This window comes from Narcine bancroftii, chromosome 2, assembly GCF_036971445.1.
Source record: "Narcine bancroftii isolate sNarBan1 chromosome 2, sNarBan1.hap1, whole genome shotgun sequence".
In the NCBI taxonomy this organism is placed as follows: domain Eukaryota; kingdom Metazoa; phylum Chordata; class Chondrichthyes; order Torpediniformes; family Narcinidae; genus Narcine; species Narcine bancroftii.
The window spans coordinates 297341809-297365306 of NC_091470.1; the positions used below are offsets into that span (position 1 = coordinate 297341809).

At 42.4% G+C, this 23498-nt stretch overlaps 1 long non-coding RNA gene across 6 annotated transcripts in view; it reads left to right on the forward strand.

The window, feature by feature from the left end:
* Positions 1-23498, forward strand: part of LOC138755456 (uncharacterized) — a 105172-nt gene that overhangs the window by 24496 nt on the left and 57178 nt on the right. For 4 of the 6 annotated variants that reach the window (XR_011352308.1, XR_011352310.1, XR_011352306.1 and 1 more), the window contains one exon: positions 11190-11285. The exons of the other annotated variants lie outside the window; for them this stretch is intronic. This is a non-coding gene — a long non-coding RNA (uncharacterized lncRNA). The remainder of the gene's footprint in view (positions 1-11189; positions 11286-23498) is intronic. 6 annotated transcript variants of the gene reach the window in all.

Consider the following 23498-nt stretch of genomic DNA (forward strand, 5'->3'; position numbering starts at 1 on the left):
CTCCTCGGAAGGGAAGGAGGGTCCACGCCATCTTGTTTTGGATGACTGGGGCAGCGATTTGGCCCATCTAACTGCATGATTGCTTGGGCCACTACACCCCTTCCCCCCTGCCCAGAATCTCTGCCACCCCTTAAGCAAGTTACTGTACTATCTTTGGCCGGGCAGCCTCTGTGCCTGACCTGGGGATCCGGGGCGGGCTGGTTTGAGTCCAGATGCGCTGCCTTGAGGCAGTCAATAGTAAACCTGTCCTGCCACCCGCCAATGTCCAAAGTGAAAATGACACTGTCACGCTGCAACACCTTGAATGGATCTTCGTATGGGCATTGTAGGGTGTCCCTTGCTGTCTTCTCTGAACAAAAAAAATTTGGTGGACTGCAGGTTTGCCAGGTGTGGCAGGGTTGAGAGCCATGTCGGGAAGGTGGCAGAGGTTTCTGTTTACCTGTTTGTTCCCTCAATCGCTGGAGGATGGCTAGAGTACTGGGTTGTGGGCCGGGTGGGTTGAAGTGAATGTCCCCTGGGATGGTAAGTGGGGAGCCATACACCATCCCAGCTGACGATGCTGGTAGGTTTTCTTTTGGTGTTGTGGGAAATCCTAAAAGCACCCATGGGAGTTCATCCATCCAATTAGGGCCTTGTAGTCGAGCTTTCAGGGCTGCGTTCAAGTGGCAATGGAAAAGATTTTGCCTGAGGATGGTAGGCTGTGGTGTGGTGTAACTGGTTGCTGCAGAAGTTTGCCAGGTTGGCCCAGAGTGAGGACGTGAACTGGGCCCCTTTGTCTGAGGTGATATGGGCCAAGACTCTGAAGCTTGCGATCCAAGTGGATAAGAAGGCTCTGGCGCATCTCTGTGTTGCATGTGGGCAAGGGTATCGCTTCCGGCCAACAGGTAAAATGGTTGATTACTGTGAATAAATACCGCATACCTTGTCTCATGGGGAGCGGGCTGACGATGTCCACATGCACATGGTCAAAACTGCTCTACCAGATCAAAGCTCTGGAGCAGGGCCCTGGTATATCTGTGCACTTTGGTGCATTGGCAGTCCAAGCAAGTCTTAGCGCACAGGGTTACATCATGGTGGAGGACGTGCCACACGAACTTATCAGACAGCAGATGGACCATGAATCTTATGGAAGGATGTGACAGACCGTGCATTTGGTTGAACACCGCTGTCACCAGGATGGGTCTGGGGAAGCCTGTAGACATGTCGCACAGTAAAGTTGGGCTCCCCGGAGAAGGACAGAAATCACTAACCTTCAGGCTGTTGATGGTGATCTGGTAGGCCTGGATGACCGCATCCTCTGCTTGGTCTTTGGCTAGCTGAGCAACATTGAGCCCTCCTGAGGTAGCAGCGATGGCAGGACTGGACAGCGCATTGTTACCATGTTGGATTTGCCTGCGACATGGCGAATGTCCATTGTATACTCCGAAATGTAGGAGAGATGTCTTTGTTGCCTCGCTGATCACAGGTCTGAGACCTTGCTGAGAGCAAGGGTGAGTGGTTTGTGGTTTGTGTATGCGATGAAAATCCTGCCTTCTAATGTACCAGAAATGTCTTATTGCCAGGTACAAACATGCTATACTTGAGTTCTGGTGTCTGGAGATGTTTGCTGATGAAAGCCAGGGGGTGCCACTGTTCATCGACCCATTGCTCCAGCACTGTGCTGACCGCTCTGTCTGACGCGTCTGCGGTAAGGGCCAGAGGGAAGGAAAAGTCTGGATGGGCCAAAGATGTGGCCTCCACTAGTACCACTTTGATTGCCTGGAATGATTTCAACGGTTTTGTGTGTCCACTGGAGCGCCTTGTCGCTGAGTTTGATGAGATCGAATAGGGGTTGCATGAGGGTAGCCGCTCCCGGGAGGAAACAATGATAGAAGTTCACCATCCCTGGGAATTCCTGTAGGCCTTTGATTGTGCTCGGCTTGGGGAAACATTGGATGGCTTCCACCTTATCTGGCGGCGGTGTGCCCCCTCTCGGGTGATACGGTTTCCCAGGAAATCAATAGTTTCCAGGCCAAACTGCCACTTAGCCAGGTTCATCATGAGTCCGAACTCCTGCAACCTGTTGAAAAGGTGAGACAGGTGCGTCCTGTGTGTGCTGGCATCAGGGCCAGTGATGAGAATGTCATCCAGGTAGAGGAAGATGAAATCGAAGTCCCAGCCAACCACATCCATGAGACGCTGAAACATCTGGAGTGTGTCGTTTAGTTCGAAAGGCATCCGAAGGAACTCGAAAAGGCCGAAAGGTGTAATAATGGCCAATTTCGGGATGTTATTGGGATGCTCCGGAATCTGACGGTACCCTTTCAGAAGGTCCTCCTTGGAAAAAATCCTGCAGCCCTGGAGCCTCATGGTGAAATCCTGGATGTGTGGGATGGGGTATCTATCTGGATGGTGGGGTTGTGAGTCATCTATAGTCGCCACATGGGTGCCAATTGCCAGAATTCTTCTGGACCATGTGTAATGGGGGTGCCCAGGGGCTGTTTGAACAACAGATGAAACCCAACTCCTCCATTGCAGCGAACTCAGTCTTGGCTTGGAGGAATTTGTCCTGCGGGAGGCACCGTGCCTGTGACCTGGTGGTCTCGAAGTGGTGTTCCACGCCATGTGCTGGTTTAGCATCGAGGAAGTTATGCACCAACAGTGACAGGTGCTTGGCCAGTAGGAGGGCATATTCGTTAAGGTCCAGAGCATAAATTCCTAACAGTAGAAAGTAATGTTGTCATAGAGTAAGGAGATATGACTGGAACGTGATAGTGTTAACCAAACGGCATCTGTTCATGTCCACCAGGAGCTCGTGTGCCCGAAGGAAATCTGCTCCAAGTAGGGCTTGTCCCACAGATACAATCGTATACTTCCAGTGGAAAATCGTATTCGCAGCGTGGTCTGTGACCAAATGGGAGCCAAAATTTGAAATGGAGGAACCGTTAGCTGCCTGTCAGGGAAAGCTCTTGGAATTGTGTTTGAGATTGAAATATGTCGGTGGAATGAGGCTTATTTCTGTGCCCGTGTTGACTAGGAAATCCCTCTGTTTATTGGTCCCTGAGGTAGAGTAGGCCTTTATGTGTGCCAAGGCCATTGTTGGTAGCCTGCCTGTCTGTTTCCCGCCATCGTGCTTGTCTTGGTGTTGGGGTATGAGCATGAAGGGACACACTGCCAGGTGTAACAGCCCCATCTGTGGTGGTAGAAATAGTAATCACTCTTATTTGTCTGAGCGGTTGTTACGTTGCAGTTGGGCCACAACTACTGCTTGAGGGCCTGGTGGGGGGTTGAACTGGCAGTGCCGATGGCGTAGATCGGTTGCACTATATGGAGCTCTGATATGGGGTGTGGAAAAGTCTGTCTGATTCCTTGGCTACCTGGTGTGGGGCGCTGAAATCCATGTCAGATATTGCAGAGGAAATGTGCACCGGTTGCTTGGAGAGGAACAGGGGCTCGAACAAGAAACAGTTTGTGTGTCTGCCCACTAAGGCCACCATTTCATGTATGAGGTTGGAGAGGTTCCTATTCGCCCAGGCCTTGCGTATTCAGGATGTGGACTGCACGTTCGTGTTGGCTGAGTTCCAGGGAATCAAGAAGGAAACACTGGAATTGTTCATACTTAAGCTCCATAGGAGGATTTTCCATGAAGGAGCTTACTTTTGCTGCAGAAGAGGTGTCCAGGATGGTGACAACGTGTCAGAACTTGGTATCCTTTGAGAAAATGCCTCTGATCTGGAACTGTGACTCGGCCAGTTGTAACCAATTCCTGGGCTGATTTGCCCAAAAGGGTGGCAAATTCATGCCCACAGTGTTGGTCATAGCCGTTGCGACTGTAATGGTAGTAGCATCCTGCATTTTGTCGCTTTCGAGGTGGGTTCAAAAGACGTTGGAACCATTGGGATCACCACTGTAGTGTCTGCTAATGGCAGTGAGACTCAAATGAGAGACGCTCATGCAGCACAAGGTGAACCAGTAACTGAACTTTATTTTGAATTACTCGCGCTGCTCGAGGAGACCATCCACTTCCTGTGTGGGGTGTGCTAGCCTTAGGAAGTGACATTAGCACATCCAAGCATCAGTCCCCGTCCAGCGGCACACAACACAGAGGTGGCGCTGTCTCCCGGGCAATGCGTGTCACCAACCACTGGCTTCTCCTCGGAAGGGAAAGGGGGCATGTATCATCTTGTGTTGGATGACTGGGGTGGCGATTCGGCCCATCTAACTGTGCAGTCACTTGGCCTGCTACACCTTCTTTCTCTCTCAATTGAAAATCTATATTTTTATTGTTTTGAAAATAAGTTTTCCCGACTTCTTAACACATCCATCTCGGTTCTTGGTGATTTAATTTTCAGAACTTAGTTAAGGTGATAATCAGTAATTTGTCCCCTTGACTTAAGTGTCAAATATATGGCTTGCTGCAAGATCATCACATGCACTTCTGTCTTTACAAATCTATGTGTGAACTTAGATGTCCAACAAATGACAGGCAGCAGGGAACACTCCATCAGTTCAAAATCTGGGATAGTGCATTGAAACTACCTGTTTAGCATTTCTCCTCTAGTGTTTAAGTCAAATCGTTTAAAATCAGAAGATGGTAGTTGGTGAAGATGGAGATTGGTCAAAGTTGTAGGTGAATGACCTGAATCAGCAATTGTTCCTCTTTTTTAAAAAAACTTTATTTATTCATTCAAAATATAGATAGTAAATAACATATACAATAATAAACCAAAAACATGAACGTTATATTTTATAGAAAAAAAATGAAAAAAGAAACCCCCTCCCCCTTCAGCCAGCTCTCCTAAGGAGAGTCATAAAGAAAGGTGGAAAAAAAAAAATTCTTCTTTGGCTTGGCTTCGCGGACGAAGATTTATGGAGGGGTAAATGTCCACGTCAGCTGCAGGCTCGTTTGTGGCTGACAAGTCCGATGAGGGACAGGCAGACACGGTTGCAGCGGTTGCAGGGGAAAATTGGTTGGGTTTTTCCTCCTTTGTCTTTTGTCAGTTAGGTGGGCTCTGCGGTCTTCTTCAAAGGAGGTTTGCTGCCCGCCGAACTGTGAGGCGCCAAGATGCACGGTTTGAGGCGAGATCAGCCCACTGGCGGTGGTTAATGTGGCAGGCACCAAGAGATTTCTTTAGGCAGTCCTTGTACGTCTTCTTTGGTGTACCTCTGACACGATGGCCAGTGGAGAGCTCGCCATATAACACAATCTTGGGAAGGCGATGGTCCTCCATTCTGGAAACGTGACCTACCCAGCGCAGTTGGATCTTCAACAGCGTGGATTCGATGCTGTCGGCCTCTGCCATCTCGAGTACTTCGATGTTAGAAAAAAAATGAAAAAAGAAACCCTCTCCCCCTTCAGCCAGCTCTCCTAAGGAGAGTCATAAAGAAAGGGAAAAAAGATATTAAGGAAAAATTAAACATACATATTAAAATCTAATCAACATAAATCAAAATGTAAATGTTTTGAATATAACAACCACTTACTAATAAAAAAGCTATAGTTATCACACAAAACATATGTAATTTTTTCCATTATTAAACAGTATGTCATCTCATTATGCCATCTATTAATATCAATCATATTTATATCTTTCCACATACTAACAATACTTATTTTCTCTACAAATAATGCTAAATATACAAAAGCAAGTTGAAATTTATCTAATCCCAAACCTTTCAGAGGTTGCAAACTGCCCAATAAAGATATTATCAGATCTAAAGGTATTTTAATCTTATACAGATTTGGATTTATTCCAACCTTTTTTATCCATACCATCCTATAATATTTAATACATGAATGAAATATAAACCTTCTCTGGTACCTTCATAAAAAAAGTCTCAAATTTAATCATTTCAGGTAAAATCATATAGCTACCAAACACACATTTTACCAAAGATCAAATTTAAGAATAAAGAAACAAAGAATTCTTATCAATACCATAGCTGTCCCTCATCGTTACGCTTAATCAAACTGTTTAAACCTTGAACGTTAAAAGCAGCAAACCTTAACTTTAACATATCTACTAATATTACTAAAGACCAATAATATCTTTATATAAAAACTCAAATCATCTATATAGGCCCTCCAATAGGAGAAAAAAAAATCACAAAGTAAAAGCTAGATAAAATGAAAATTAAAAAAAAAATTAACAAAACCCCCCCACCCCCCCCCAAAAAAAACTACCAAAAGGTAGTAATCCCTAAACAAAACTTGGGTGTGGATCACCCACCAGTGGCTGATGACTAATAGAACCTAGAACAAATCTCTTCCTCCCCAGCCGAACAAAAAAAATCTCAAAATATCATAATAGTGTAAAAAGTAAAATAAGAATAAGAAGATTCTGCTATTCATCCAAGAGGTTCCAAACTCTGAGATCCCATTTCAAAAGAAGTTGGACTCTTTCCATTCCCGTTTTTCCCATTTCTACCATTTCTTCTGTTTCCAGAACAACCAGATTTTTCTTTAGGAGACAATGGTGGACTACGTCTTTGTCCTCTTATATCTGGCAATGAATCAGAAAAAATCATTGCTTCATGATCATCCTCAAAAAACTGAGATCGATAGTTTCCATGAAACACTTTCAACACTGCTGGATAGCGAAAAGTAGACTTATAACCTTTACGCCACAAAACTTCTTGAACTGGATTAAATCGACGTCGACGTTGAATAACCTCTTGACTCAAATCAGGATAGAAAAAAAACTCTGCTATTCTGAATCAATAACGGAGTTTGTCGTTTTCTCGCATTTTGCACCCCCAGTTGAAGTATTGCTTCTCTATCCAAATAATTCAAACATTGAATTATTACAGGTCTCAGTGGTTGACCAGGTGAAGGTGGTCTTCTTAAAGCTCTATGAGCTCTTTCCAATACCAAGCCTTCAGAAAAAAATTCTTGCCCTAGTACTTGTGGGATCCAATCGGAAAAAAAACGAAGAGGATCTTGTCCTTCCATATCTTCTGGCAAACTAACAATTTTCACATTATTCCTTATACTTTGATTCTCCAAATAGTCTATTTTCCTCTCTAACTCCTTCTCACGTTCTCGCAATTCTATAACGGATTTTTCAACCTTCAACACTTTTTCTGTATTAGAAGCCACTTCTTGTTGACATTCCAAAAAAGCAGACTGAAATTTTTAAAATCTTCACAAGATGCTTTTGCACATGCTTTAACTGTATTCAATTCTGAACTTAGCCTTTGAGGCAGATCATTCATTATAGGCTGAATGACAGCATTTAACTGCTTACATTGTAATTCAGAAAAGCTCAGTCCTGCTTTCTCTAACGTAATGGCAGAACCAGGTAACTGCAGCTCCTGCTGCAACTCAACAAAAGGCATTTTAATGGTCTTACTGCGGGTCTGGACTCCCAGCGACGGCACCCCGACTTCCTCAAGGGGTTGACGCTGGTCTCCCCCCGCAGCTCGCAGTTTTAAAAAAAAATCATGGATGAAATTGAGATCTTCAGGTTGAAATGCTTCCTGAAGCGTTTCAGACAATGGAGTCGTCTTCCTGCATGCTCCCTCCATTAAAATTAGTAGGCTGCCAGAATCGGGATCCACTTCTTGGGAACACGCACCTTCCTCCAGAGAATGGGGAATTCCAGCGCTGTCCTTCACTTGGTGAGTAGTAGACATTTTTTTTTTCAGCTCCCACAGGCAGTCTTTGTAGTTTAAGCACTGAAGAAATTAAACCTGAGGCTGTAGCAAGTTGTTTAGGCCCCAAATCTTCAGTACTTCGAAAATGTAACTTCTTCTGCACTTGAGGTTTAATCTTTTTACCATTAATGGCCATAATAGTTCCTTAATACTTTAAACTAAAATTTAAGAAGTTTAAACTTGAAAACAAAGGGTTAAAAAACGGGTACTTAAAAGTCTGGCCAGAGAGGTCGAGATTACACGTCTAGACTCTCCGCAATCTTGCCATGCCCCCAGCAATTGTTTCTCTTGATGAGAAAGAGCTTCACTTTCTAAAATACTAATTTTTGCACTATCCCATTTCTGATTATTTTAAAATCATGTTTCATTACCTAGCTGTAGTGAAATTTTCTCATCCATTTGTGTTTGTCCCAGATCACTATAGATATTTTCTGTCTTTTAAAGGTAAATGTTCCATTATTGTCATATAATACTACATTTAGAATGTAACGTACATGAAATTCTTTAACTTTATCTACCGTAAGGAAGACAGAGAGTCGCCATTTTGTCATGCACTCGCCCATCACAGATATGAGGCCCCAGCAAGGAACGAACTCATGACCCCTGGTTTAAAAGATCAGTGCTCTATCCGCTATCAGAGCCTCTAGAAAGTAGATTGTGGACTAATGTGGGATTCACAAACAGTCAGATACCTGTACTATAAACATCATATTAAGTTTTATGCCAGCAATGGACTGCATTTATGAATTGAACCCTGTGATATTCATGAAAAACACTCAGTTATCTTCTGAGATGCTTCTGCTATTGGACTAATGCTGGGAACCCTGTGAGATGAAGTCATTCTGGTTATAGTTCTTCACATTAACCAGTGTAGAAATCTAAAGTATAATTTTCCAAAATATGCTGTCTCTCTCCTTATTAAAACAAACTTACTGTTCGCAAGTGTACTTGCTATGTTAAAACACTGTTCTTTATCTTGTGTCTTTCAACTATCCATACCACAGCATGAGTTTACTTACTCAAAGCCAATTTTCTTACTTCACAGTTATGTTACTGATATGAATTTGGTTCGTTGACACCAGAGTGATTATGTTCAGCCCCTACCTCAGGATTGTGGCAGCATTGCATTACATTGATCACGTCTGTGGTGATGGAGTCTGTTGATGGCCTTTCTTGTCTGTGCAGATGAAAGCTGGGCTCGACAAAGAAAAGACAAAATGCAATGGACAGGCTATGTGAAAGTTTGCACATCATGACCAAGGTGGAGAGTGAGGGGCATTGAGAGGAGATGGAGGAATCTGGCTTTGCCTGACCTGTGACTTGCTAAAGATTGATGACATCAGACTTGAACACAGTCATATGCATTAACTCTGGAATTGAGCATTATATGGCAAAAGAAAAAAAAACACTGTGGGCTAATGTTTGAATGGTGCACTGTCAGTAGTCACCTAAAATTCTTTACTTCTCTTGAAAACTTCTGAGATTAAATGAAGGATTTACATGGCCACTAATGAAAAGTAATTGCCTATAGTCAGTGGCTTTTCAGACCAGTGGGATCCTAAAATTCTGCAGAATTCTATTGTATTTTGTTTGGGCTACCATTGCTTGCTTCAGGCTGCAGCCAGCAAAGTCTCTTTAGTATAAGAATAAAGTGCTACTGTGACAATCAGTTGCCCAGGAAATGAAACACCATGGGGACTTTCCTCTCTGAGAGCACCGATGATCTCTTTGGGAAAATATTGCTCCCTCCTTTACTTGGCTCAGTTACATGAATATATGAATAGTGTGCACAGAAACACCTGAGTAGTTAGGGCTTCAAGTACTCTCCATGTTTCCCCATTCCTCCCAATCCTCTCTCCTGCGACACTTGGTCTCATCTCTTTCTTTAGTTCCTCTTCCAGATCACAAGCAAGGTTGCCACAACTATACAATTCGTTTTTGGATATAAAATCCGAAAATGCTGGAAACATTTGGCAGATCAGGCAAGATCTGTGTGAGGTGCTATCAATAACTCCAAAGACTAAAAGTTACCTGACTGATAGGCTTTTATTAGTATAAACAGAAGGCTCATGTTGCTGACCCAAGACCCAAGCTTGTTCTGGAGGAGGGGTTATGGCATTGATGCCTCTATTAGGGGAATCAAGGAGGAGGAGCCACAAGTACAATCAGCAAGGGGAAGGCCAGTCATTCACACACAGACAGTATTAACAGTGGTTCCACCACATTCACCTCCTCTTTTAAAAAAAAATCCGGCAAGCTGAAGTGGGTTCCATGACCATCACAAATTTAGTCTGTCCTGTGGTCTTGTCCCCAGATGTGACTATCATAGCACTGGCTGTGGCTCTACTATTAATGCCTGGATGGTCTGGTCATTGTCAGTGGGTGGGATGTCTGGTGACTGAACTGAGACAGTTGGGGTGGGGGCTGGGGTAGGGTGACATGGTATATGGTGGATTTTCGTGGGAGGTGGAAGTAATGATTGGTGGGCCAGAGTCCCATCGGAGTTTACTGTGCATGCTCGGTCCTGGAAGGACACAGTGTCCTTGCGTCAATTTGGGTGCACTGCATAGGTGTATTGGGGGTTAGCGTGGAGGAATTCCTAACAGCACCCATGGGAGTTCGTCCATCCAATTAGGGCCTTGTAGTTAAGCTTTCAGGGCTGCGTTTAGGTGGCAATGGAAACGTTCGACGAGGCCATTTGCCTGAGGATGGTAGGCTATGGTGTGGTGTAACTGGCTGCCGCAGAACTTGGCCAGGTTGGCCCAGAGTGAGGACGTGAACTGAGCCTCTTGGTCCGAGGTGATGTGGGCCCTCACGACCAATGGGTCAGACTTGTGGCTTCTCACATGCTTTCACAATGCGGACTTCCTGGGGAAGGGAAATAACTTTTCATGTGGGGTGGCAGTGCACAGGAGGTATCTGATTAACAGCACACACACACACACACACACACACACACACACACACACACACACACACACACACTACCTTTATTTAAGCTCACCCCTAAACCAAGACAGAAAAAAATGAATGGCAGTATTTGTAGAGATCATTAAAATGAAACACATTGCTCTTTACTGTTTTCTTTTTCACAACTATGAAAAGGTTATTACATTTATTTTTGCTGAGAACCTGATAATGTTGACAATGGATTGAATGAGACTGAAAACCAGAATGGATAGTGTCAAGGCTGATTTTATTTAACCCTCACTACTATTTGGTTCCACTGTTTCCTTCTCTTCTTTCTTACTTTTCACTCTAACCTCCCACCCCCACCCAAATGATTTCTTCCTATATGTGACTCCCACCTTCTGTCCAATACCCTGTTACCTCGGCCCTCCACAGTTTCCTTCCATCTTCATATAATTGATATCACCCCTTCTTACTTTGAGGGGTCCCTGATCATTTCTGCCATTGGACGCTACCTGACTTGTTGAGTTCCTCCAGCTTGCTCAATATTTCAGCATCTGCAGTTATAGTGTTTCTCAACTGATTCTTTGTTGCCTCTCACTGACTGTGGCTTTAACCAATCGTTGCGCAATACTGCATCCTAGGCGAACTGAACATAGCTTGAAAAGGATTGTGCCCTCGAATGGACTTCTTCATAGCAAACTCTGCCACCACAAACCTGATCTGCGCACTTGTGAATGGTGAGTCATGTAGTGAAATCCCTTCCAGCTGCCTAATTTGACCTTGTGCCTGTTGAACAGGTCAACAGGAGCTTTGTGATGACGTGCGCTCAAATAGAATCAGTCCCTCATGAGGATTTGTATCTGGTGCTCCACTGATTCACACTGCTCACAGAAAGTACACACAAGACACAGAAAGTTGATGAAGAAAATATATTACTCACACTGCTGAAATTGGGTCAGCATTGCCAAGTGTTGTAGGATACACGGTTTGTTGGAATTTAATTTTGTTACTAGGAGACAAGTAAGATCATCCTAATTTCTTTATATCCAACAGTCAACACACCTGATGCCTTGCATTTCCTCTCTGCTGTTGGTAGTTACAAGATACATAGAGAACTTCATCCAATTTTCTTGCTCTCCATAGTATTGTGTAATTCTTTTGAAACAGGAAAAAAATAGATCTGTCAACCAGAAAGACTCAATGCATTTTCTCTAGTGTTTTTCAGGGAAAGTATCAAATTATAAAAAAAAATAGAATAAATTAATGTAGGAGGTAAGTGGATGAAGATGTGATAAAGGATACCAAAGGAGTTGGAGGATGTACTAGAGAGCTAAATGGATGTGAAAAATAAAGGGATGGAGCTTAACAGGAAAGAGTGAGTAGGTGCTTTTAAGCTGCAACACCTGGGTAGCCCTCCTGGGACCCAGGTGTGATTAGTGGGGCAGCACCTTTTAAGCTGAGGAGGGATAGCTCCAGTAAATCGCAAACCCAGCGATTAAAAGGGATCCCGCCCCCCCTCAATGATGTGGTAAGTGACACAAACTAGTCTCCACTATCTCCCCCCACCAGCTGTCAGTCACCCTGCCACCAGCGACTAGTCTCCTTCCCACCGCTAATCGCGCTCCCCCCACCCCATGGTAGCCGACCCCTCTGCACCCCGACCCCACCGATTGCGGCATCCCCCTGGCCCGCCGATTGCGGCATCCCCTCAGCCCACCAATTGCTTAGACTCCTCTGCCCTGCCAGCGACCCCTCTCTTCCCCTCTGCCGGAAATTCCCTGTGACATCAGCACAGCAAGTGCTGTTATCACAGGAGTAACTGGGTTGGCCATTTCATTTTCAAGCCACAGAAGGACGCGACCTAGGTAAGTTTTAATTGGTTTATTGACTACCTTTGAGGTAGGGCATGGACCCGGTTGATTTCCAACGTGCCTAACCTTGTCAGACCCTTTCAATCTGCCCTGTGAATGGGCATTAACCGGGCATATTGCCCAGTTAACCCCATTTTACAGGGCAGTTTAAAAACTCCTACTATTTCAATTGGATGCACCTAATTAACCTGATCTGACAAGGTTACTAAATTAGTTCTTCCAATGAATTAAAAAAAAACAATGCTGCTTTGTTGCAGAAGATTGTTATATTCAGGGCTGACGCTAGCACTAGGGGAACTAGGCAGCCGCTTAGGGTGCGGACCTCAGAGGGGTGCAGTCAAGATGGCCAGACGTCCTATGTGAAATGTTAAAAAGTGTACTTCCTTTATTAGTTGGCATCCCGAGGGCTGGTGGTTATATCACCACATTCAACCCCTTCTTAAAATTGTCCTGGGTTGGTGTTTAATGGTGCCGGGTGATATTTACAAATTATATCCACAAGTTTAGATGGTCCAGTGGTCGTTGGAGTCTCTGTGACCATGGCAGGGTTTGCTCCTGGTCAAAGGTCGGCGAGAGTGTGGTTGCTGCTTGAGGGCTGGCTGGGTCCAGCGTAGTCATGTTGGGTGCTGGTGTGGATAGTCTATCTCCATGCTTGTCCATAGGGGGTTGGCCAGTTAGGTGTGGATTGACAGGAGTGGGGTTTGCTGGAGGGGCGGAGGGAGTAGTTCAGCCCCCGGATCCTGGGTGGACCAAGGATACCCATGGTGGGGAGGTTGCATCAGGTAGTCGTGGTGCTGGGGGGGTTGGTGTCCCTGCTGGTGCCAGATCCCTGGTCGAGATGGTGTCCTCATGGCCAATGGGGTACCTAATGTAGGCATAGTTGTGGTTGGCATGGAGGAGGAGCACCTGCTCAACCAGCGGGTTGGCTTTGTGGGCCTGCATGTGTTTGCGTAGGGGCACCAATCCTGGAGATGTGAGCCAACCTGGGAGTGAGATTCTAGTCGCCGATTTCCTGGGAATGAGAAAAGGCGCTAGTGAAGAGTTTGATTGGTAGCCGTGCACAAGAGCAACCTAATGACCTGGAGTGCCTTGTGGAGGGCCTTTTGCCAGTAGTCGACGGACCAGCCTTTGGACCTCAGGGCCAAGAGGACTACCTTCCAGATCACCTCGTTTTCACGCTCCACCTGTCCATTGCCCCTCGGGTTGTAGCTAGTTGTATGACTAGTCGCAATGCCTCACGCTACCAGGTGCTGGCGCAGCTCCTCTCTCATGAAGCTGGACCTTAATCACTGTGGATCAATGCTGGATATCCGAACATGGTGAAGATCTGTGTCAGAGCCCTGATAATGGTAGCTGTGGAGATGTCAGGGCAAGGGATGGCAAAGGGAAAACAGGAGTATTCGTCTACGACCACGAGGAAGTAGATTTTGTTATTTGTGGAAAGCAGGGGACCCTTGAAGTTGATGCTAAGCTGTTCGAAGGGCTGAGTGACCTTGACGTTGTGGGTCTGTGGCAGGCGGAAGAAGCGGGGTATTGTCACCGCACAGACCCTGTATGACTTGGTCATGGTCCGGACTTGTACGGTGAAGGGGAGGTTCCGGGACTTGATGAAATGGTACAGGCGTGTGACGCCTGGGTGTTAAAGCAAGTCATGTAGAGCCTGCAGTTGGTTGGACTACACAGCTGAGCAGGTCCAGAACAGGGCATCGGGGGAGTCATTGAACTTCCCCATCTGTACTGGATGTCGTAGCTGAACGTGGCCAACTCAACACTCCTGCGCAAGATCTTATCATTCTAGATCTTGCCCTTATGGGTGCTACTGAACACGAAGGCCACTATTCAATGGTCGGTGAGGAGGGTGAACCTCCTGCCTGCCAGGTAATGGCGCCAGTGGCGGATCACTTCCACAATTGCCTGCGCATCCTTTTCAATGGCGGAGTGTTCGAACTTGGAATTGTGGAGGGTCCTGGAAAAAAAGTCCACGGGTCGTTCCCCCTTGGTTGAGGGTGGCTGCGAGGGCAACATCAGAGGTTTCGCACTCCACCTAGAATGGGATGTCCTCATCCACGTCATGCATCGTGGAATCAGCAATGTCCTGCCTGATGTGGGTGAAAGATGCTTACACCTCGGGGGGAGAGAAAAGGTGGTGCCTTGGACCAGTGGGAGGACCTTGTCTGAAGAAGTGGGGGACCCACTGGGAGTAATAGGAGAAAAGTCCTTGAGCATGTGGAGAAGGGGCAGTTCCATTAATGGGCGTATGCATTCTGGATCAGGACCGATGACACTATGTTCCACGATGTATCCTAGGATGGCAAGGCAAGTGGTGCTAAACAAGCACTTCTCTTTGGTCATTCTTTAAAATTTTACTGGAATAAATTGTGGTGCGCTGAGATAGCTGCAAGTCAGCACAAAACTCAGTCTGTACAATAGGCTTTATTCCCATAAAAATCTGAACACCAGTTCATGCTTTGGTCGTTCCCTTGTGACTGGCTCAGGAGGGGCCAGCTCAGATCTATATTTGGGTCAGCTGGTTGACAGCCCGCTAGGTGGAGTCAGTCCTTAGGTGGTCTTCCTGCAGGTACAGAGATCTTCCCCTGAGTAGGCTGGTGGTCATATCACCATACGTGTGTCGCCTGGGAATGAGCGATCATGCCTGCCTTGCTATCATGCAGTAGCTTGATAGAGCCTGTCTTCCCCCTTCAGTTTCTTCATGCTCATATAGTTGTTATGTTGTGTAATTAGCTTATAAATAGACATCTGCGTTGAGCCTGCGCAGCACCCGTACACACTCACAATACAATACAACATATCTCTTTATTAAATTGAAGAAAATTTGACTTTGACAGCAGATAAATGGTATCACTGAGTAGTCTGGCCTGTGAGTAGTTTCAGTGCTTGTTGATAAAATATATATTATGTTTTAAATTAATTGTTTCATTCTTAGTTTTGTTGTTTAGTGCTGCCATTTGTGCTTTATACACTTGTTTTTAATGTTTGTTAACTGTTAATGAAAAATACTTTTTATACTAATATATTTTATATTATGTTAAATATAATAGTCACTGACAAAAGGCAAAGGAGGAAAAACCCAACACCCAACCCCAACCCACCAATTTTCCCCTGCAACCGCTGCAACCGTGTCTGCCTGTCCCGCATCGGACTTGTCAGCCACAAACGAGCCTGCAGCTGACGTGGACTTTTTACCCCCTCCATAAATCTTTGTCCGCGAAGCCAAGCCAAAGAAGAAATATAATAGAACTGCAAAGTTTGTAAAAAATCTTCAAGGTCAATAATTTTGCCTTATTCTTTCTTGCAATTTAAAGTAAATTTAGCATTTTCAAGTTGTACAGTTTTTTTTAACAAATATCCATTTTTGAAAATTGAAGTTGGCAATTCTTTTTGTGGGGTGGTGTGCAAGTAGTTGGCCTTGCGTAGAGTGCAAAATAGTCTGGCACTGGCCCTTGTTGTATTTACTCACTGAGGAAGAAAATTTCTCTCTGCTTCCTCATAAAAGACCCTAAGCGATGCATTGCTAAATTGACTCGGAACCCTTGACAATCCTCAATCCATCATTAAAGCTTCCAAATTCTCTTTTCTATTTTCCTACCTACAGCTGGGGGAACGTTTACTAAAAAGAATATTTGTACCAGCAGGCTAACAAGATGTGCTCCATAAACAAGGTGCCCAAAAATTAGAATGAAAAGAGTCATGGATACTTTAGGTTCAATTTTGGGTGAAGGTTAAGTTGGCCAACAGCAGAGGATAAAAAAAAACTGCGTGCCATGAAGTACTGATCAGCTACTCTTGCAGAAATGGTACTCAATCCTGTATCATGGTATGTTGATGGTATAGGTGACTTAATAAGAGGGATATAAGATTATAAGCGGCATAGATAGTCAGCCAGCACCTTTTTCCTGGTGTGACTATAGGAAATACCGCAGGACATCTGTTTAAGGTGTATGGAGGAAAGTTTAGGGAAGATGTTGGGATAAGTTTTTTTACATGAAGTGTAGTAGTTGCCTGGAATGCATTGCAGAGTGAAGGTGAAGTTTGGTACAATAGGGATATTTAATTAACTATTAGATAAGCACATGGATGTAAAAAATACAGAGGGTTATGGGTGATAGATGGGGAAGAATTATATTGTTGTGGAATAAGTTTACATTGGTCAGCACACATCATGAAGGGCCTGTGCTGTGCTGTCATGTTCTCTATAACATCATTTGGAAGAGAGTAACCAAATAGTTGGACCTGAAGTACAAATGGTTGCCTGTGACAAAGCTCAATGAAAGGTTTTCTTGATAATTTCAGTTCATTATTTTCTTACGGAATTTTTTGACTCATCATTGAACTGTTGCCAGAATAGCAAATTAGTATCACTAATAATTATTAGCATTGAGAGAACCAGAAAAATTAAAGATGGGTATGATCCAAAAGTATAAAAGCATTTTCCATGTCTGAGGACAATGCCACCATGCAGGTGAGGATGAAAAAACGGTCACAGGAGGATCCCCAAGAATTCTAGCTGTATCAGGAAGCTCAGCCAAGGCTAGAGATGTGATAGATTTGTAGGTAGAGGCAGAAGTAGATATGAATGGAAGGATAGACCAGCTTAGCCATATCCTATGGTGTGGCTCTGGATGTGAATGAATTGTTCAATTATTAATATGTGAAACAGGTGCAATACAATTGGAGAGCTGACTGAATCAAATGAAAATAATCTCCATAGTGGACTAATTTGTAAAATTTGGCAGGATTGTGGTTTCAAATAAGCTTTCTGTCACCTCCTTCACTCATCCTCAGTTTATTCATTTTAATTGCCTGGAACCAGCATTAGCTGTAATTTTTCTTGTTTGAAATGTTTATTTATAGTCGTGTAAAAGCTCTATTATTATTGTACTTGTACAGAGGAAACAATTTAAGAGAATTATTAATTGTTGCCTAATCCCACATAGCATTCTATCTCCTTATGCTGACAATACTTTTGTCATGAATGTTTCACATATATAATTGCAGTTAAAGCATGCCCATTCTGTTTTGTACCTGATCATAATGTGTTACAGACAAAGATATGGGGTTGTTTTATATAACTCCTTTTATGACATAAAGTTCAACGAGCTTTATTAACAATGATGCACTTTTTTTTATCAAAAGGCATTTCTGTAATTTAAGAAATTAATGAGATAACTTCTACAGTCTCAAGAACAATTCAAATACATAAAAACTTATGAAATAGGAGAATGGAGAATAGGAAATCATTCAGGGTTTTCCCCAACCAGAAGCCTTGGATGAACAATGAAATCTGGAACCTGCTGAGAGTTAGATCACAGGCATTTAAGTACGAAGATCAGATCACCACGGAAGGAGAAGGTATGACCTTCAGAAAGCCTTCTCCAAGGCAAAGTGGAGTTTCTGTATGAAAATGAAAACAACGAAAGATACCCAATATGCATAGCATGGTCTAAATGACATAACCTGCTACAAACCCAAATCCAGTGCAGTAGGAGATGGCAAAGCGTCACTCCCAGATGAACTCAATGCCTTCTACACCCAATTCCACCATATGTACAAAAAAAACCACCACTGCACATTCCCATATCCCCTGATGACCCTCTCCTATCTGTATCTGAGGATGATGTGCAAGCTGCCTGCAGGAGAATGATTCTGAGGAAAACATCCAATCTGGATGGAGTACCTGACCAAGTATTAAAAATCTGTGCTGACTAACTTGCCATTATATTCACGGATAGCTTCAATATCTCAGTCCAGCGGGGTGTGGTACCCACCTGTTTCAAACAGGCGTCAATTGTATCAGTGCCCAAGTAGAATGTTGTAACCTGCCTAAATGAATATCGACCAGTGATACTCACATGAGTGTTTTGAAAGGCTGATGTTGAAGCATATCATCTCCCGTCTGATCGGTGGCGTGGATCTGTTCTAATTCGCCTATCGTAGCAACAGGTTAACGGCAGATACCATCTCACTGACTCTACATTAAGCCATAGAACACATGGACAATAAAGCTGCATACATCAGGATGCTCTTTATTGACTCCAGTTTTGTATTTAACACAATCATCCCATCAAATTTGATCAGCAAACTCCAAGACCTAAAACTCAACACCCCACTGTGTAGTTGGATCCTGGATTCCTCACCTCTAGGCCATAATCAATGAGGATTGGTAAGAAAATTTCCTCCGCAATCTCCATCAGTACTGGAGCACCACAGGGATGTGCTGCTCTACTTGCTATACTACATCTATGACTGTGACATATTCGCTGATGACACCATGATAGTGGGTTGTATAAAAAGGAGTGGAGTCAGAATATAGGAGGGAGATTGAAAACTTGACTGAATGGTGCACCTACAAAACCTTGCACTCCATGTCACAAAAACCAAGGAGCTGATTGTTGATTTCAGGAAGGGAAAATTAGAGTTGTACAATCCAATGATCATTGGAAGGTCAGAGGTGGAGAGGGTGAGCAAGTTTAAGTTCTTGGGAGTCACTATCTTGGAGGATCTTGCCTGGAACCAAGAATGCACGTCAGTGTCTCTGCTTCCTCAGAAGTTTGCGGAGGTTAGAATGATGTCGGAAGCTCTTGCAAATTTCTGCAGATGTGTGCTGACTAACTGCATCATGGTCTGGTATGGGGACACCAATACCTTTGAAGGTAAAGCCCTGCAAAAGGTAGTGGACACAGCCCAGGACATCACAGGTAAAACCCTCCTCACCATTGAGAACATCTACAGCACACATGTCAAACTCAGGCCCGCGGGCCAAATTTGGCCCATGATATAATTATATTTGGCCCGCAAGATCATATCAAATATGTATTAGAGCTGGCCCGCTGGCTGCCGCGCCAGTATAGCGCGTGCACAGTTAATACTACAAATCCCAGAATGCTTTGCAAATGCGTTGGCGCCGGCCCGTCAGCCCACTAATCGCCCCACCTCCTCTGTTTACTTTTATTAGTGTCTGCGACCTGTCGCCTAACTCACATGTAATAAACCCCTATAGAAAAATGGCCAAACGAAAGACAGAAAACAGGACTTTTCAAGACAGGTGGGAAGCAAACTCTGACCCCAGAGTTTGATGAACTTTCATCTAAGAAGAGATGCCAAGTATCTAGTTTAGACACAGGTGCATCAGAGCAAATCACAGTGTAGCAAGGATTAATATTTTCTTTGGTTAACTTTGGACTGTTCATAGTTGAAAGATAGGATTTTCATTGAAGCAAGTTGTTATTTTGTTGGCATGTTTACATTAGAAATATGTGAAAAATATCCTCCATGCCTTTTTTTAATGCTTGTTTTTAATGTCTCTTATTTTAATGGATTTTAAATTCTTTATTCCTTATATTTTGTTCAATTTTTAAAAATAATATGTGAACATGCATATAAGACTTACAGGAGGAGCTAGTTTTGATTAAAGGTGATCAATCTGAAACCTCATCTTTTGTTTTTTTGTTCACTGGTTCTGTATCAGAGCTGAAAGTTTCCAACAATTTTTTATTATTTAAAATCAAGGAAAATTGTCAGATCAGTTTCATCGACGGTAACATAGATTTTTGGAGCTGTATATTTTATGTTTCTTCATAGTACTGATAAATTGGATTGGATAATTAAATGTGGAAAGCAATGTTTCTTTTTCATATAAAGTACTGGTATCTATAGGAAAATGTGCTTGTTGTTTTATCATTTTATTTCATACTTCTTTATGATTTATTTTTGTCATAAAATTATCCCTTTATGCAGGATGTATTATTTCATCGTTTTGTTTTTTTAAATTTTATTCAAATTTCCAAATACAGAAAATAATAGTCACATTTTCCAAATCAATTATACATGTACACATTATACATGTACACATTATACATGTACACATTATACATGTACACATTATACATGTACACATTATACCTCTTGAAATTCCACCAATCCTCTCCCCCAAAGAATAATCCCCAAAGAATGGAAAAATTAAAGTATAAGAAAAGAAAAAGATAGAAGTAAAAGAGTATAGTCAAAGAAAAGTAAAGAAAAAACAAAACAAACCTGTTTACCAAAATATCACCACCATTCACTCAACATTGCCTTCTCAGTATCATTCATTTATTTGTCCTAAGGAGTTAGCAAGGTTTCTTTATAAATTAATACCTACAATATGTAAGTATGGGCACCAAATTTTCAAAAAGTTATTATATTTATTCCTTAAATTATATGTAATCTTCTCAAGGGGTATAAAACTATATATTTCTTCATGCCATCTTTCCATTCCTAAATGGGAATCTGATTTCTATGTCTCTGCTATACATTTTCTTGCAACTGCTAACACAATTTTCACAACTTCCTTTTGGAAAAAATTCAATTTTGATTTTTGGTCTTATTGCTGAAACATTGCCCAATAGAAAAAAAACATTGGACCTTGTAGAAATTTAACTCCCGTAACTGGTTTTAGAAATTTTCCTAATTCTATTCAAAATGGCCTCAGTTTTGAACATGACCGTGTAGAATGCAAAATTGTACCTATCTCTTGACTACACCCAAAACATTTATCTGATAGATCTGATTTTAATCAATTTTCGTGGAGTAAGCTACAATCGATGTAAAAAGAAATGATACTGAACCGAACTATATCTAACATTTATTGTATTTTTCATACTATCATAACATAATTCTGCCAATGTTATCCACAATATATATTTAAATCCATTTCCCATCTCTGTCTAGATCTATGGATTATCTGCTTTGAAGTTCCCTTTTGCAATAATATATACATAAGAGATAATTTTCTTAATAGATCTATTGCAAATCAAAGTTTCTATTTCACTTATTTCAGGCAGTAATATTGTTGGGCCCAATTTATCTTGTAAATACGCTTTTATTTGATAATAACAAAATATTGTATTATTTTGTGTCCCATATTTATTTTTTAATTAGTCAAAAGACATTAAATTTCCTCCTTCATAACAATCTGCTATATTTCTAATTCCTTTAGAGAACCAAATATTTAAAAAGTTGGTTATTCATTGTAAATGGTATAAGTCTATTTTGAGTCAAAGGCATTTTAGTTAATCTAAAATTCCTCATTCCTATTTTGTTAATTACTTTATTCCATCTGTTAATCAGATACTTCAACAGTGGTGTATCTCTGTCTCCAGATATTAATCTAAGTTCCCATTTATATATAAAATCTTTTGGTTCTTCTTTCCTATCTTATCCATCTCTATCTTAATCCACACTGTTTTATCTCCCTTTTAGGGGATCAGACAGGATTAGAGCTGGCAGAATCTGTAGTGTTAGTTTGAGTGGACCTATATTATCAGATGGCTGTTGAGATTCTGTGAGGTAAAAGAAAATTTGTGCTTTTCATCCAGATATTGACTGACTAGTGTGGTTTCCCATCATGCTCTGAGACCTCTCAAGTCCTGTGGAAGTATAATAATTGTGTGTGTGTGTGTACATAGGAAAGAGGGCCAGGAGCAGGCCATCTGGCCTGTTGAGTTCCTCACTGAGTTTTCCTCATATGCCTCAATAACTATGATGCAAGAATTGATCTAACTGCACCTTAAATATATTTAATAGGCAGCATCTACTGCTTCCTTGCCAAGAGAATTCCATAGATTCACTACTCTCTGGTAAAAGCAGTTCCTCCTCATCGCTGTCCTAAATCTACTTCCTTGAATCTTGAGGCTATGCCTCCTATTCTAGTCTCACATACCAGTGGAAACAACTTTCCTGGATTTATTTTATCTATCCCTTTCATAATTTCATGTGTTTCTAAAAGAATCTCCCATCATTCTTCTGAATTCCAGCAAGTATAGTCTCAGGTACTCAATCTCTCTTAATTTCTTCCATCAACCTGGTTAACCTCATCTTAACCACTTCCAAAGCCCAATATATTTTTTCTCAAATAAGGAGGCCAGAACTGCATGCAATATTCCAGGTATGGACTCACCAAAACCCTGTACTCCCTACTCTTAAATTCAATCCCTCCAACAATAAAGGCCAACATTCCATTTGCCTTCTTGATTACTTGTTTTACCTGCAAACCAACCTTCTGCAATTTATACAATCACTCCCAAGTCCCCCTGCTCAACAACATGCTGCAATCTTTCACCATTAAATGGTAATCTGATCTACTAACATTCTTCCAACCTTGCCAACATTGTTCTCCATCTGTAAGACACTTACCCAATCACTTAACCTATCTATATCTTTTTGCAAATGTTTCATATCCTCTGCACAATTAGCTTTTCCACTCAATTCAGTATTAATCACATATTTTGAAACATGACTCAGTTCTGTTTTTCAAATCATTAATATGTATCCTGAATAGGGATGTGTGTGTGTGTGTGTACTCAAGAACACACAATGACAAACCTGTTGTGGTATTTGATACTTGGCTATCATAAAATTGAGGTTGCTTCAGTCTTATAATGTCCCTCAGAGCTTCTATTGACATACAAGTGTTGTTTATGCTCTTGCCAAAAATCAAGAGCAAGGAAATGCTAATGTTCTTATATTTTCATTTACAATGTACCTAATTGTAAGATTGAAAATGTATTTGATCATCATCTACAAAACTGTGAAAACTGAGAAATTGGGACCTATCGCATTAAAACTGTGTCTAAGAGCAGACACTGTCACAGGAAAGGGAAGAGAACTTTAAGTACTGTCATTTCCTTAGGCCAACATGGGGGAGGAGGAGTGTGAAAACAGGGTTAGATCAAAGAGAAAACTATGTTTTCTACTGTTTGTGGCAGTGGGATTTTTCCTTTCATGATAGGACCTCTCAATTATTTATTTATGTGAGTCAGTTTATGTATCAGTAAAGTGGCAAATGAGTCGACAGGAGAATCCACCCCTCCAACTTCCATATCTATCACATTTTCCTGCATTACTTTAGCTACCAATTTCGGAGTGATCCCATTACCAGTTACATCTTGCTCTCGCCATTCCCTCCCCTGTTCTTTCCCGCTTCATACCTGTCTTGTACTTTTAGGGATCTGTCCAAGGATCTAAAATGCATTCCTTTGATTTATTTGCCCTACCTCGTGCCTTACCTGACATTTCCCCCAC